This window comes from Amblyraja radiata, chromosome 25, assembly GCF_010909765.2.
Source record: "Amblyraja radiata isolate CabotCenter1 chromosome 25, sAmbRad1.1.pri, whole genome shotgun sequence".
In the NCBI taxonomy this organism is placed as follows: Eukaryota; Metazoa; Chordata; class Chondrichthyes; order Rajiformes; family Rajidae; genus Amblyraja; species Amblyraja radiata.
The window spans coordinates 20,587,861-20,602,998 of NC_045980.1; the positions used below are offsets into that span (position 1 = coordinate 20,587,861).

Below are 15,138 nucleotides of genomic sequence, written 5' to 3' on the forward strand. Positions count from 1 at the left end.
ATGACAGTGTTCCTCAGGACCTGCATGCCATTTCATTACCCAATGAAGGTCATAGAGTCATCGAGTGATACAGTGTGTAAGCAGGCCCTTCGGCCCAACTTGCCCACACCGGCCAACAATGGCCCAGCTATACTAGTCCCACCTGCCTGCGTTTGGGCCGTATCCCTCCAAACCTGTCCTATCCATGTACCTGTCTAACCGTTGGGATAGTTCCTGCCTCAACTACCTCCTCTGGCAGCTTGTTCCACACACCCATCACCCTTTGTGTGAAAACGTGACTCCACAGATCCCCATTAAATCTTTTCCCCTTCACCTCAAGCCTATGTCCTCTGGGCCTCGATTCACCTACCCTGGGCAAGAGACTCTGTGCGTCTACCCGATCTATTCCTCTCATGATTTTATACAGGATTTTATAGAATGTGAAGAAATTCTCCCGAAATCTTTGCCCCATTTGACATCAGCTACAACCACGAATTTACTAAGCTAAAATCTTGGAGATCAGTGCCACTACTTACACTGTTAAAGAAAGGCACTGCTAGGCTGCCTAATTTAAATTTCTATTGCTATTTCATTTCAATTATTTTCATTCTACTGAGTGTTTAACCTTTAATTACATATAACACTTCCTAGAATCAACTGAATGAATCAATTACCTTTCTCCTTATAAAAAAAAGAATCAGTCCCTGTACACCGAGGACCTCTATTAAAATGAGATAAATTTGTTTTATTTAAAAAATGTAACATATTTAAAATATGGTATGATTTCAGAAAGTATGGGTTAGATCTGGAAGCAAATGACATACACCGACATCCCTCAATCCGTTCTGATCCTCGCAGTTAATGCACGTTGCGTATTAGAGTCATTGAGTCGTACAGCACGGAACCGGGCTCTTCCATGCACCTTGCCCACGCCAACCAAGATGCCCCATCTACGCTCGTCCCACCTGCCCGCCTTTGGCCCATACCCCTCTAAACCTTAGATAGACACAAAATGCTGGAGTAACTCAGCCGGACAGGCAGCATCTCTGGATAGAAGGAATAGGTGACGTTTCGGGCCGAGATCCTTCGACTCCCTCTAAACCAGGGGTTCCCGACCTTTTTCGTCCCGTTTACCACTGGCAAATTTAATAGCACGTAACAATGTTATTTCACTTATTTATGAACAACTAATGATGAACAGATACCGGTATATATACCAGAACCAAACACAGTCCATCAATGAGCAAAAATATGTACAAATCCAGAATCAACAAATATACCCCCTGGGTAGAGTAAATTTACCCCATGTTGGGAACCCTTGTTCTAAACCTATCCTACCCATATACCTGTCCAAATGTCTTTAAAATATTGTCTCAACTACCTCCTCTGTCAGCTGGTTCCATATAGCCACATCCCTCTATGTGAGAAAAGTTGCTGCTCGGGATCCAATCACATCTTTCTAATCTCATCTTAAATCTATGCCCTCTGTTTCTTCATTCCCCAATTCTGGGTAAAAGATTCTGGATAAAAATTTCTGTGCATTCACCCTATCTATTCCCCTCCTGATCTCGTACACCTCTATACAATCACCCTCAGCCTCCTGCGTTCCATGGAATAAAGTCCTAGCCTGCCCAACCTCTCCCTGTAGCCCAGGCCCTCAACATCCTTGTAAATCTTCTCTGCACTTTCCAGCTTAACTACATCCTTCCTATAGCAAGGTAGCCACATTTGAATTCTTAATACTCTTAAGTGCAGCCTCACCAGTGTCCTCTCTCTTTAATTTTCTTGCCAGCCTTAAGACACTCAGAGCCTTCCCCTTTGACCAAGCTTTGGAATATCTGCCTTAATTCACACATGGTGTCACATCAGGTTTTGAAGTGCCTGAGACAGTTCCCTTTGGCAAACGGACCATCTTCCAGTCCTGCCAGACCACAGACACTCCGAGCTGCAGATGATTGCAGCCCAACTAAAACTCAAATATGAACCTTACCGGCAGATAATCTTCCCACCTTTTAATTAGGATGATAAGAAAACCCAAATCCTAACATCCTAATGGATATCAGCAACCTATCAGCACAGTCATAAAGTCATAGTCATACAGCAAGGAAAGAGAATGTGTAGGAAGGAAGTTCAGATACAGTTTTATACCGAAGATAGACACAAAGTGCTGGAGTAATTCAGTGGGTCAGGCAGCATCTGTGGAGAAAAAGAATCGGTGGTGTTTTGAATCGGAACTTTTCTTCAGTGTGAAAGTAGAGGTGAGGAGGGAGGGCGAGGGGGTGGGGGGAGAAATAAACCCAATGGGAGAAAAGCCCAGAGCAAAACACAGAAAGAGAACACGGGTCTAGCACGGAAACAAACGGAAGTTCATCCATGCTGACCAACACACCCCAACTAAGTTAGTCCCATTTGCCCACATTTGCCTCATATCCATCCAAACCTTTCCCATCCATGAAGCTGTCCAAGATGTCCAAATGTTCATGTTTGCTTTCAAATCCTGGATGTGTCTGCATGCAGAGAATCTGTAGCAATGATAAGTATCCTGATGCCAGTCTTTAGCCAAGGTCTCTGCAAGTGGATCTCGGTGCACAAGGAAACATCACCATTTTATTTTCCTCCCATCTCATATCCTTCCCCACAATTGCAGCCACCCTGGACTTGGTTGAAAACTCTCCCATTATCCGCCCCTCTGGAACATCAAAGTTTTGGTGGGAGGGGGGGGAGAGGAGACCAGGTAGAGGTATTTCGAATGATGGGAGGCAGAGGTAGGGAAAACGGTACATTTTTCCCAGTGGAAATGTCAAAGACGAGAGCTTAGTATAAGTTTGTTTGTTGTCACGTGAAACGCTTTTGTTGTGTGCTATCCAGTCCGCAGAAAGATAGCTTTCAGGTGAGAGGGACAAAGTTTAAAGGAAATGTACAGGGCAAATGTTTCTACATGGTGGGTCCCTGGAACGCGCTGCTGGTGATGGTGGTGGAAGCAGATATGATTGTATCGTTTAAAATGCTTTTGGAGAAGCACACGGATATGCAGGGAATGGAGAGTTAAAGGCCTGTCCCACTTGGGCGTCATTTGCACGTCATTTACGCGACATCATTTATTCGTCACGACGCACAACACATGATGCGCGCATGGCGTGCATTACGCGCGTACGGTGCGTGGTGATGTAGGCAGTGACGGCGGTCGCGCGCGGAGCCCGAGGATTTTGGGATTCACAAAATCTTTGCGTGCCACCTGCGTGACGCGCAAATGACGCCCAAGTGCGACAGGCCCTTTTTATGCATCAAGTGCAGGCAGAGGATTAGTTTAGCTTGGCATTACTTTAACAATGGACATTGGGGGCTGAAAGGCCTGTTCCTGTGCTGTTCAATGTTCTATGTTTGCAACAAGTAGGAAAATATTCGTCTTTCCATTTCAATGTTTTACAAACAAATCGACATTGCCAATCATTTTACGATGATGAATGACATAAAATAGATGGCTTACAACAAGCTGCTCCATTCCTATCTGCAAGGGTTTGGGTGGAGAATCAGACCCATGGTGACATGCCTGTGAATGCCTGCTGTACTTCTAAGTAATTCAAAACAGCATTTAAATTAAGTGCATTAGGAACTAATCCAATTACCACCCTTTAAAAAGACGTGCAGGGTGTAGGTACTCACTGCTGTGGGAGTGTTGGCCGCACAAGAAAGCTAACGCAGTCGAGTGAGAGAAGGCAGCGTTGCACAGGGCAGAGGCAGTGGCAGGAGGTGACCTGATCAATGTGCTTCACTTTTATTACATGTCACGTGCACAGTGGCATTTTTAGATCGGGCGCAGTGGCTGAACACAACACAGGCAACGGGGAAGCAAGCAGTCTGGAGATTCCAATCGGGGCAGAGACGTCCAACGAGAAACAGATGGATGGGCAGTGACAGTGCGTATGAGACAGAGAGAGAGAGAGAGAGAGAGAGAGACACACACACACACACACACACACACACACACACACACACACACACACACACACACACACACAGCCTCAGTGCTGCTGTTCCACGATTCACCACAGGAGGCAGACCGGAGCAGCTTGGATGCATTTGATTTTGTCCCCGCCAAGAATTGTTCATGATCTATGCAGTCCGATCCCATGATCAGAGTCAGGGATCTGTGCGACACCACTGGCCTTTTAGCCCATGTCCAAACACCCCCCCTCCCCTTCCTCCCCCCCCCCCCCCCTCCTCCCCGCCCACCCACTGATGTGCAACACATTCCCAGACCTTTTAAATTCAATTTTTAAAGTGGTCTCCTTTTGTGCAGAGCTGTGAATAGCAATATCACAATTATTAGTGATTTAACCATCAATAATGCCCTCAAAGCTGCTTTACTTCTTTAATTGCTGTGACCGGATAAAGGAATGAACCGCTTGCCCTGGGGATTCGTCCAGTCCAAAATTCTTGATTCTTACACAATGCCGCGGAATAGATTGGAGCAAAATAATTAAATTATGTGCTATTGGATTTTGTGGCGTATCGAGCACGCAGTCAATAATGTTTAACAAACCTACAGAGGCCTGATTATCCTGACGGGGGTCATTTATTTCACAAAGCATTTCCTGGTGAGTTGTTATATTTAACACTCACAGTCAACAGGATCCTTGCTGATGTATGTTTTCAAACCCTGCTTCTGTCACAGCTGCTGAGAGCATGAGCGAGGTACAGGGTTACACACTTGTCAGGCTCGGGTTGCCAACACGCGCACACCGACACGATTCAAGCCTCATCGCAAATTTACCAAGGCTTAGTGTGCAGTAGGTTTTAGGCCGGATAGGATTGGGCCCTTTTTGCTTTTGACCGTATCAATATGTGTAGGGGAGGAACTGCAGATGCTGGTTTACACCAAAGATAGACACAATAGGCCGGGTTAACTCAGTGGGACGGGCAAGCATCTCCGGAGAGAAGGAATGGGTGATGTTTCGGGTCGAGACCCTTCTTCAAACCCTTCAGTCCTGCTGAGTTACTACAGCATTTTGTGTCTATCTTCAGTGACCTTATAGAAACATAGAAACATAGAAAATAGGTGCAGGAGTAGGCCACTCAGCCCTTCGAGCCTTTCAATATGGTCATGGCTGATCATCCAACTCAGTATCCTGTACCTGCCTTCTCTCCATACCCCCTGATCCCTTTAGCCACAAGGGCACATCTAACACCTTATCAAGGTGTACAAGATCACGAGGTACCTCATACGACTTTTTCACTCAGCGTGACATGCCAGAGGAAGCTGTAGAAGCGGAGACTGAAAAGATATTCTGGACAGAAATATGGATTGGAAGGGTTTAGGGCCTATGGGCCAAATGCAGACAAATGGGACTAGCCCAGTATTCTAACTTGCCAACAAGGTGGGCCAAAGGACCTGTTTCCATGCCACACAGCTCGGTGACTCTGTGACTATGCTCCATATTTATTATGCATTAGACCCTTGGAATTAAGTTGACTACGCTTGAGTAGATATTTCCTTACATCAGGCTTCCTATTCAATGCCAGAAAGTATGATGCTCAAAACCCTAACCCTTACCCTAATGGATCAAAAGCAAAGGAAAACAAATAATGAATTGCTACCAAAACTGTTATGTTCCATTTCAAAGGAAGATTTGGTCTGAATTGACCCATGGCTCATCAAATAGTTCAACAGCTACAAAACCGTAAAGGTTGTAACAATCAGGGCACATTCGAAGGTTCTTTGGAAGATGCCAGAAGATTATGCATTGAGATTCACGTCAAGAGTCAAGAGGTTTTAGTTGTCATATGTACCGACAATGGTGCAATGAAACTTGCTGCAGCTTCCATGGCCAATGGCGTTTTATTGCCACAAGTGCAAACGCTCAGTGAAATCTTTGTTTTGCAAGCAGTTCAGCAAAGTATTGTCACACCTGAGCACAACCCCTGATTAGCGAAGTGTACAGAAGTAGTCTACTGAGACCACATTCAAGAGGCACCAGGGCCTTTTTCTGAGCGCCATTTTGGAAGTCCAGTCCGTGCTCCGGGTCTTATGGAGCAGTGCCCGAACCAGGCCAGCCCCAGGGTGTTGCCGGCCCGTCAGCCATCGTCATCATCTGGATTGTTCAGTGTACCGATGTCCCCCAACTCACCCGCCCACCTTTGTGCCCCGGGGGGCATGTCCCGCAGCCGACCTTGAAGCCGCAATAGGCCAGAGCAGGAAGAGAGGGTCCGTGCTCTGTCGCATCTATCGTCGCCGGCTCCCTCCTCTCTGGTCTCTGGTCTTTGGGGGACGAGCACGGGGTCAGGCTTGGCGGCTTCACCCCCCGCAGGCCACGGCCCACCAGGTCTTACAAGCACATTGATCCAAAAGTACACAAATAAATATATAACTATCAAAAATACAATAGACTAATAAAAATACAATAAAATAATATTAGGCCACCATGATAGCACAAAAAATGATGTCTGTGGTGCAACCAAAGAAAGTCCATCAAAGATCACATACTGAGGTAGTGGTTAGTGCTGTGCAGTGTTCACAAGCTTGATGGTTGCTGGAGAGAAGCTGTTCTTGAACCTGGAGGTCGCGGTTACTCAAGCTCCTGTAGCTTCTTCCTGACAGTAGTAGTGCGATGAGAGACCGCACATTCACTCTCCTCAGTCTTATGCTTCCGCCCGGCATTGTCTTTTCTGGATCTGCGCTGGCCCTTCAAGACAATGCCACAGCAATTGTCTCTGAAAATGAATAATCCTACCTTCTTTCTTACTGAATCCCACATCTCTCGCTTCCTTTCTTTGTCTCGGTCAATACATAAGTCTGCCTCCCCAAAGGATTTGAATAGCTGCCCTCCCCCCCCTTCCTTTCCCCTGGTGCATTTTTCTATTTCTCGCTCGCCTGCCCCCTACTGTCACGTTAAGATTCCAATGTCGCTAAATATTTTTGTAGAAACTGTAATAATGTGGGAACATTGGTTGGCTGGCTGGACTCTGGCTGTTTACAGTCGAGGCTCACAGTTGGGAATGTGAGGACGGAGGCCAAATACGCCACACCCATAACCGTCTTCTTTCACAATTCTCAAGCATCAAATGTTTCATTATTTCAACCAGCAAGCACGGAGAATTCCAACACTTAAATAGCGTGGCTCAGAGTGCATGCAACTAAATCCCTGCCAATGTCAGCAGTCTGGTATCTCCCCAGTTCTGCTCAGTCATTTCTCCGATGCTACTTGGTTGGACTCTGTGGTTAAAATGGTTGAATGTATTGAAGTTCGCCGTTACCTCTGCGTGGTGGGCAGTGTGGAATGGTTGGTAACCACAGTGCAATTGCGACACAGGTTTGGTGCCAGGCCAAAGCACAAAGTGCTGGAGGAACACAACGGTTCAGGGCGGCTTGCGTTGAGTGAAAGGACATACAACGTTTAGGGCGGGCATGTTCTACAGTCTGGAGAAAGGTTGCAATCCAAGACATTGACTGTCCATCCCTCACAGATGCTGAAGATGGTCACAAAATGCTGGAGTAACTCAGCGTGACAGGCAGCATCTCTGGAGAGAAGGAATGGCTGGTGTTTCGGGTCGAGACCCTTCTTCAGACTGAAGGGTCTCAACCTGAAATGTCACCCATTCCTTCTCTCCAGAGATGCAGCCTGTCCTGCTGAGTTACTCCAGCATTTTGCATCTATCTTCAGTGTATAACCAGCATCTGCAGTTCTTTCCCACACAGATGCTGCCTGGCCTTCTGAGTTCCTCCGGTACTCTGGATTTAGTACAAGATTGCAGCATCTGCAGTTCATTGTGTCTCCACTTTCCTTGCTTTGGTCACTTGCTACGTCTATGTCAATAAAACATCGTCTTTCTGCCTTAATGTACTCCATGCCCAATCATACCGCACAACCAGATAACTGACAACAGTTGCATTTTAACAAGCAAACAGCACTACTAATCACACCTGTCACTGCTTTGTTCAAACTCAGGAATCTTGCCATCATTAACTCTCACCTAGATCTGAACGATGATTTCAAACATTCAGATTTATCTTTGTGCAAACCTTTCTACAGAATTTCTTAAGCTTCTTTTGATTGCTTTCAAAGCTCGCTAATGGAAAATATTGTATGTTTACCGAACATTTCCCACACGAAGCAAGACTTCAACGTAACTGTAAGAATGATCTGATGGAGCAAACATCTGCTGTTCCATTGGGAATCATGTCCATCACACATTCTAACTTGTCCTCATCCTTCGATGCCTCCCTAATTGCGCCTGACATCATATCCCGACTCCTGAAATAGCTACTCCACAACCCAATGCTCCCAACATTCAAAGATAGACACAAAGTGCTGGAGTAATGGATCATGCGGCATCTCTGGAGAAACATGATGGGGGACATTTCGGGTCGGAACTGAAAGTTTGAAAGTTTGAAGAAGGGTTCCAAAAGAAACATCCCCCCCCCCCCCCCCATGTTGTTTCCAGTCCACCCAGGGTGAAGAAGGGTCTTGACCCGAAACGTCACCCATTCCTTCTCACTAGAGATGCTGCCTGACCCGCTGAGTTACTCCAGCATTTTGTGTCCATCTTTGTGGCCACCTTCATGCAGGTTGCTCATTCTTACAGCTTTCCTTTTCATTGCTACTTTTGCTACCATGTGGTTTGGCTTCACTTTCTACACACCAAATAAGAGGATGTAGATATAATTGTATTACTTTGCACGGAGCTTAATTGGAAATAAGTAGTTTAGTTGTACAAGAAATAATCTCAAGGTGTGCACTGTGTTCCTCACTGTGGGCTGCCATAGGGGCCTTGCAAAAGTGTGTAATATCTGGTATTTGTTCCATTGATCTTGCATCACCTCTTCCCTTTCTTAATTGATCATGGGAACAAGCCCTTTGGCCCACCAAGTCCACACCAACCATCGATCACCATTTAACACTAGTTTTAAGTTATCCCACTTTCTCATCCACTCTCTGCACACCAGGGCCAATTAACCTACAAACCCGCACGTCTTTGGGATGTGGGAGGAAACCGGAGCACCCAGAGGTCACAGGGCGAACGTGCAAACTCCGCACAGACAGCACCTGATGTCTTTGGAGCTGTGAGGCAGTGGCTCTACCAGCCTTTTATATCCCATCTGTTATCTATCGCTCCTCATTTATCTGACTCTGTAGCTTTGGCTCTGTATACATCGACTGTCTCCCTGCACTTGTCTGCCCTATCTGACTGTATACTCCTCCTCTTCCTCTTCCAATACCTATGTTCCCATTGATGCCCTCTCTCTGATCTATCAACTTGAATTTTTGTCTCAACACATTTATCTAGATTGCCCATCCATCCCCTTTGTGACCAACCACACTTTCATTGTATTTATCTTGCTTTCCGCCACCTACTCAAACTGTTTTTCTTTTTCTTTTCCTCCTGTATTGATCAATTCGTGTTTTATCGCCACTCTCTCTCTAACTCGGAATAAACACCATTAATTAGTTACTTCTCTGTCTCCTGACGGGCATTTCTATTTCAAAAGCAGACAGCTTTGTCCTCTTATCCTCAGCCAAATTGAAATATCCTTTTTAACTTTCCCCTCCTGTAGAACACGAGTCTCCCACTAGAAACGTGGAACAGCAGATGCAGGTTTACGCAAACACGAAGACACAAAGTGCTGGAGCGACTCAGCGGGTCGGGCAGCATCCCTGGAGAACATGGATAGGTGACGTCTCGGGTTGGGACCCTTCTTCAGACTGATGGTGATGGGGTGGGTTGGGGTGAAAAAGCTGGAATAGAGGAGGGGGGCTAGCCAGTGATAGGTGGATACAGGTGGGATGGGGTGGGGGGTGATTGGCAGATTGTTGGACAAAAAGCCAGAGATCAGAAGACAAAACGTGTGAGGGAAGGAGAGAAGAAGTACAAATTGTGAAGCCAGAGGAGGGAATATAGGTGGAAGATGATCGAGGGAGGAGGGAGTGGAGAAAGGGGTGCCCAGCCAAGGGGCAGCGAAAGGGGGAAATGGGGGAGGGGATGTTTATAGGTTCAATGTTCATACCTTACATTGTAAGCTGCACAAGGGCAATGTGAGGTGCTGTTCCTCGGGTTTGCGTGTGGTGTCAACTTTGGCAATGGAGGAGGCCCAGGACAGAAAGGTCAGCATAGGGAAGGGAAGGGGGGGGGTTAAAATGGTTCATGTTCTTTGATAAGAGGGAAATTGGTTAAAATGAAATCTCCATGCACCTGAATTAGTCATTCCTACTTCGCAACAGACTCGGCGACGAAGGCAAGCTTATGTTTATTTTTAAGGCGGGACGCACACTAAATGTTATGAGATTCTAAAGCACAACCTCGGCCGAAGAGGGAAGCAATAAATTTAATGCGATTACTATCTCAATGGGTTTTGTTTTCCCGAAAGGAAAGTGCGCAATACTCTCTGTGGGATTTACTGGAACTCGTTCAATTGTTGCACCATAAAGAGAGGCTCCCCTCCCCTTCAACCCTTCCATAATGCTGGCCCCCTTCCAGCTTTGAACAACTCAAGACGTTACAATTCTTCTCCAGTGTTCGATATTTATCCTCTGCAGTTCACCGTCAAATGTCTTTGCTTTTTATTTTTGCTGAAGTTTCTTTCTTTTATCAAGATGAGAGATGGACTGGAGTTCTTTACAGTTGCGAGCATCTGGTACACATTGAAAACGCTCCCAGGTCTGGAACACATGGGTCAAATCTGCTTCTATACCATTCCTTCAAATAACCCCCAAATTGGTTGCAGCTTGGTTAAATGCTCCAGAAATCTCCCTGGTTTATCAAACTTTCCTTCATTTGAGAAGGAGCAAAGAGCACTATAGTCCTCATGCGCTCCATTATTTCAATGGAAACACAAGGAGCAGCAGATGCTGGTTTACAAAAAAAAAAGACTCAAAGTGCTGGAGTAAAGGGCCTGACCCACTTTCACAACCTAATTCACGACCTTGTTTACTCGTGGACATTTTTCATCAGGTTAGAAAAACGCCCGACCTACTTGATCCCACGAGTACCTACGACTAGCATCACGACCTACCTACGACCTACCTACGACCTCCTACGACCTCGTGACGACCATGCTGCGAGTAGGAGTCAAGGGCAAACTCGGCAGAGGTCGTGAATTAGGTCGTGGAGAAAATGAAGATGTGATGTTTCAGGTCGGGACCCGTCTTCAGAAACCACACCCATCCACGTCCTCCAGAGATGCTTCCTGAACCGCTGAGTGTCTCCAGCACTTTGTGACTCCATTAGTCCAGTTTGAGACAAGGCAAGCAAACCTCCCTCGGTTAGAACCATAGAACCATAGAAAATAGGTGCAGGAGTAGGCCATTCGGCCCTTTGGGCCTGCACCGTCATTCAATATGTTCATGGCTGATCATCCAACTCAGTATCCTGTACCTGCCTTCTCTCCATACCCCCTGATCCCTTTAGCCACAAGGGCCACATCTAACTCCCTCTTAAATATAGCCAATGAACTGGCCTCAACTACCTTCTGTGGCAGAGAGTTCCAGAGATTCACCACTCTCTGTGTGAAAAATGTTTTTCTCATCTCGGTCCTAAAAGATTTCCCCTTTATCCTTAAATTGGTTTAGCGAAAAAACATGGGCATTGGGAAGTCCTATCTCCAGTCTCATAGCACACTCTCTGAAGAGTGGCCTCCGCTCCAGTGTGACCTCACATTAGCCCCCTGCAGCCTTCCCAAGATGACCAATGTGGTTATTACTCAATGCCAATTAAATGGCTGTGTGCATGATATATAGATTCACCAAGTTATAATCTCACATAAGCGGCCAGTTTGCATGGGCAAGGCCTAGTTATTGATGGAACTCTATACTTTTAAGAACTTTGAAACTTGCAGGATGCAAGATGGTGTCAGAAACGTGGCGTCTCTTGTGTATCACCTCAGTGATCTATTGTTCTTATACTCTTGGCCTAAGCATAATTGTGCTTGTGCATTGTACATATTTTACTGAAGTATTTGCAAGAAAGGAATTTCACTGCATCTAGGTACATGGGATAATAAAGTACCATTGAACCATTCTCAAGGTCACGGTGTAATGTCATTCCCTAATTAGCCATTGAATTGAATAGTTTTGTTGGCCATATCAGAATATGATCTAAAACACAATAGAGGCTTATGTGAGGATGCCAGCTTTCCTTCCCCGAAGAGTGTTGGGAAACCAAATGAGCTTTTACAATGATCTGGTTGTTTTGTGATCATTTTCAAGGCACTTCCCATCACTGATAAACTGCAATAAATTCAGCGGGCCAGGCAGCATCTGTAGAGGGAATGGATAGGCAACGTTTTGCCAACCGTTGGAGGTTAATTGGCTTCTGTAAATTGTCCCCAGTGTGTAGGATAGAACAAATGGAAACAGGTCCCTTCACCCCACCGAGTCCATGCTGACCATCAATCACCGTTCACACTAGTTCTGTTATCCCACTTTGTCATCCACTCCCTGCACACCAGGGGCAATTTACAGAGGGCCAATTAATCTACAAACCCTACTAGCCTTTGGGAAGTGGGAGGAAACCGGAGCACCTGGAGGATAACCACGAGGTCACATGCAAACTCCATGCAGACAGCACCCGAGGTCCAGATCGAACCTCTGGGGCTGCGAGACAGCAGCTCTACCGCTGTGCCACTGTGCCACCCTAAGTGGTCTTGCTTGGCTGAGTCCCATTGAAAGCTCAGAGAGCTTGGTGTGGCATCATCTGGGATTCGCCGGTGGAGGGGTTGCAGAAGGACTGGAAGTTGACTGGAGGCAGGGCAGAGCTGTGTTGTGGGCCTGACCAGAGGGATAAGCTTGCACACTTACTGGGACCGACTGCTCAGGACACTCCAGAGCATTCACCTTTGCTGAATCTCTGCACCAGTCACGATTGGTGAACTGAAGTTTCTCTAAATGCCTCAATACCAAACACCAATCTGTAGATTTAATATAAGAGCCATAAATAAATTATCAAAGGGCATTGACAATAAGGTCTGAAGAAGGGTCTCGACCCAAAAAGTCACCCATTCCTTCTCTCCAGAGATGCTGCCTGTCATAAGGTCATAAGGAATAGGAGTAGAATTAGGTCATTCGGCCCATCAAGTCTAATCTGCCATTCAAGCATGGCTGATGTATCTCTCCCCCCGTAATCCCATTCTCCTGCCTTTTCCCCCTGACACCTGTTCTAATCATGAGTACTAATGGAGTCCTTCTGCGTTGCTCCAGCATTTTGTGTCTATCGTGACAATAATGCAGCTTAAAATACATTCTCGGGCAAGATTACATCACATTTTTTTCCAAGCAAATTTAGGGGAAAGCATTCATTAAAACAAAGAGACACAAAAGAGACGGCGGATGTTGGAGGTTCAGATTTTATTATTGTTGTGTGCACTGAGGTACAGTGAAAAGCTTTGTTTTACATGCTCACCAATGAGATCAGATATTACTACACAAAATTACAATCAATTTAAACTCACGTACACTACAATGGGAAAGATGCAGAGTGCAGAACATAGTTTACTGGAATCTTAAGCAAAACATAAAATGCTGGAGAAAGTCAGTGGGTCATGCAGCGTATGTCCATTCCGTCCACAGATGCTGCCTGACTCGCTGAGTTCATCCAACAATTGTGTTTTACTGATTGATTTAAATAATTTATTTTGCAAAATGTTATCATTGATGTGTACTAACTTCTCCACATCAATCTGTTATATTTGTACATTCTTAACCTGTGTTCATTAAGTGAAGGTAGGACCAACATACTTTCTTTTTCCTCAACCTTTAAAGCCCCTGTCCCACTTTCACGACCTAATTGGCGACCTCTGCCGAGTTTGCCCTTGACTCCTACTCGCAGCATGGTCGCCACGAGGTCGTAGGAGGTCGTAGAAGGTCTTCGTAACTCTTCCTCATGCTCGTGAGTGGTCTCCGCGTACTCGTGGCCTCAAGTAGGTCACAGCGTTTTTTTCCAGCCTGATAAAAAATGTCCACGAGTAAAAAAAAGGTCGGCATGGAAAAAATTGATACTTTTTACTGGTAAGTAGGTCGTAGTGGGTCGTGATGGTAGTCGTAGATAGTCGTAGATAGTAACTGGCCCGAGAAAAAAAATGCAACATGACATCATTTTATCATGTGAACATTTTCCACTCGTAGCTAGTCGTAGTTGGTCTTAGGTGTGGAAGACTAAGGTCGAGGGGGTTCATAGGAGGTCGTAGACATAGTTGCAGGAGGTCGTAGACATAGTCGTAGGAGGTCATAGGAGGTCTTTTACTTCGACGAGTCAACACGACCTTGACATTTTTTCAACTCGTCTAGGGTCTTCTAAACTCGTGGATTAGGTCGTGCAAGTGGGACAGGCTCTTAACACTGATGCTGGGAGCCGTGCAGACTGGAATGAACTCCACTAAACCAGCACAGAATTGGAAATCCTCTCCATTCAACAGATTACTGATCCACGCCAAGATCAAATTCCCTCTTCACACCACCCCATCTTGGACAGCGAGTGAAAATTTGTCAGACTAAAGCCAAATAAGTGTGAAGGTCGTCTAAATTCCAGAGTACTGTCCCTTTGATTGGGCGATCGGAATTTTGGTAATCCATATCCCTGACGATCACAGTGGGATGGGGAACTTTGAGTTTTGTCGGGTATCTCAGGAATGTGGAGTTGAGTATTAAATGCCGTGACTGCACCGACTGAGCTCAGAGGGTGAAGAAACATCATCACTCACAAAGCACTTATAGCCCCCTGGTTTTATTTAAGCCCTCGAAGCAGAGTGCACGTTTCTGCACATTTTACATTTACAGGATGGAGCACTGGACAGGGTGCAAATAATCCAATCTTCTGTTCTGTTCAAACGAGCATGAGACATCAAAAGCTTGGCATTCACTGAAAATTCCTGTAACAGGCAACTGGAAAACCAATACCTTCGCATTGCAATCGTCCGTGAACAAAATGAATGCATTATACTTCCTGGCCCAGTGCCAAGTAACCACACCAAGAGATTGTCACGGCGAAGGTATCGTTTTTCTATTATCTCCAACTTCCTTTAATATTGGCTCCGTTTCTGACCAGAGGCTGTGGGATCCTAAACCATGCACAATAGGATGATCCATGATCCAGTCCTTGATCTGTGCTTTTGTTCATAAAGATGTTAAAATTGACCTCGGGGGGGGGGGGGGGCATGCGGTAGGTCAAATT

General features: G+C 45.8%; 1 long non-coding RNA gene across 1 annotated transcript; it reads right to left on the reverse strand.

The window, feature by feature from the left end:
• Positions 1-1,206: 1,206 nt before the first annotated feature.
• On the reverse strand, positions 1,207-1,596 carry LOC116987204. Its single transcript, XR_004415667.1, has 3 exons — positions 1,570-1,596; positions 1,433-1,438; positions 1,207-1,308 (listed from the first exon to the last, which is right to left on the reverse strand). It is a non-coding gene; the product is annotated as an uncharacterized LOC116987204 (long non-coding RNA).
• Between the last annotated feature and the right edge of the window lie 13,542 nt (positions 1,597-15,138).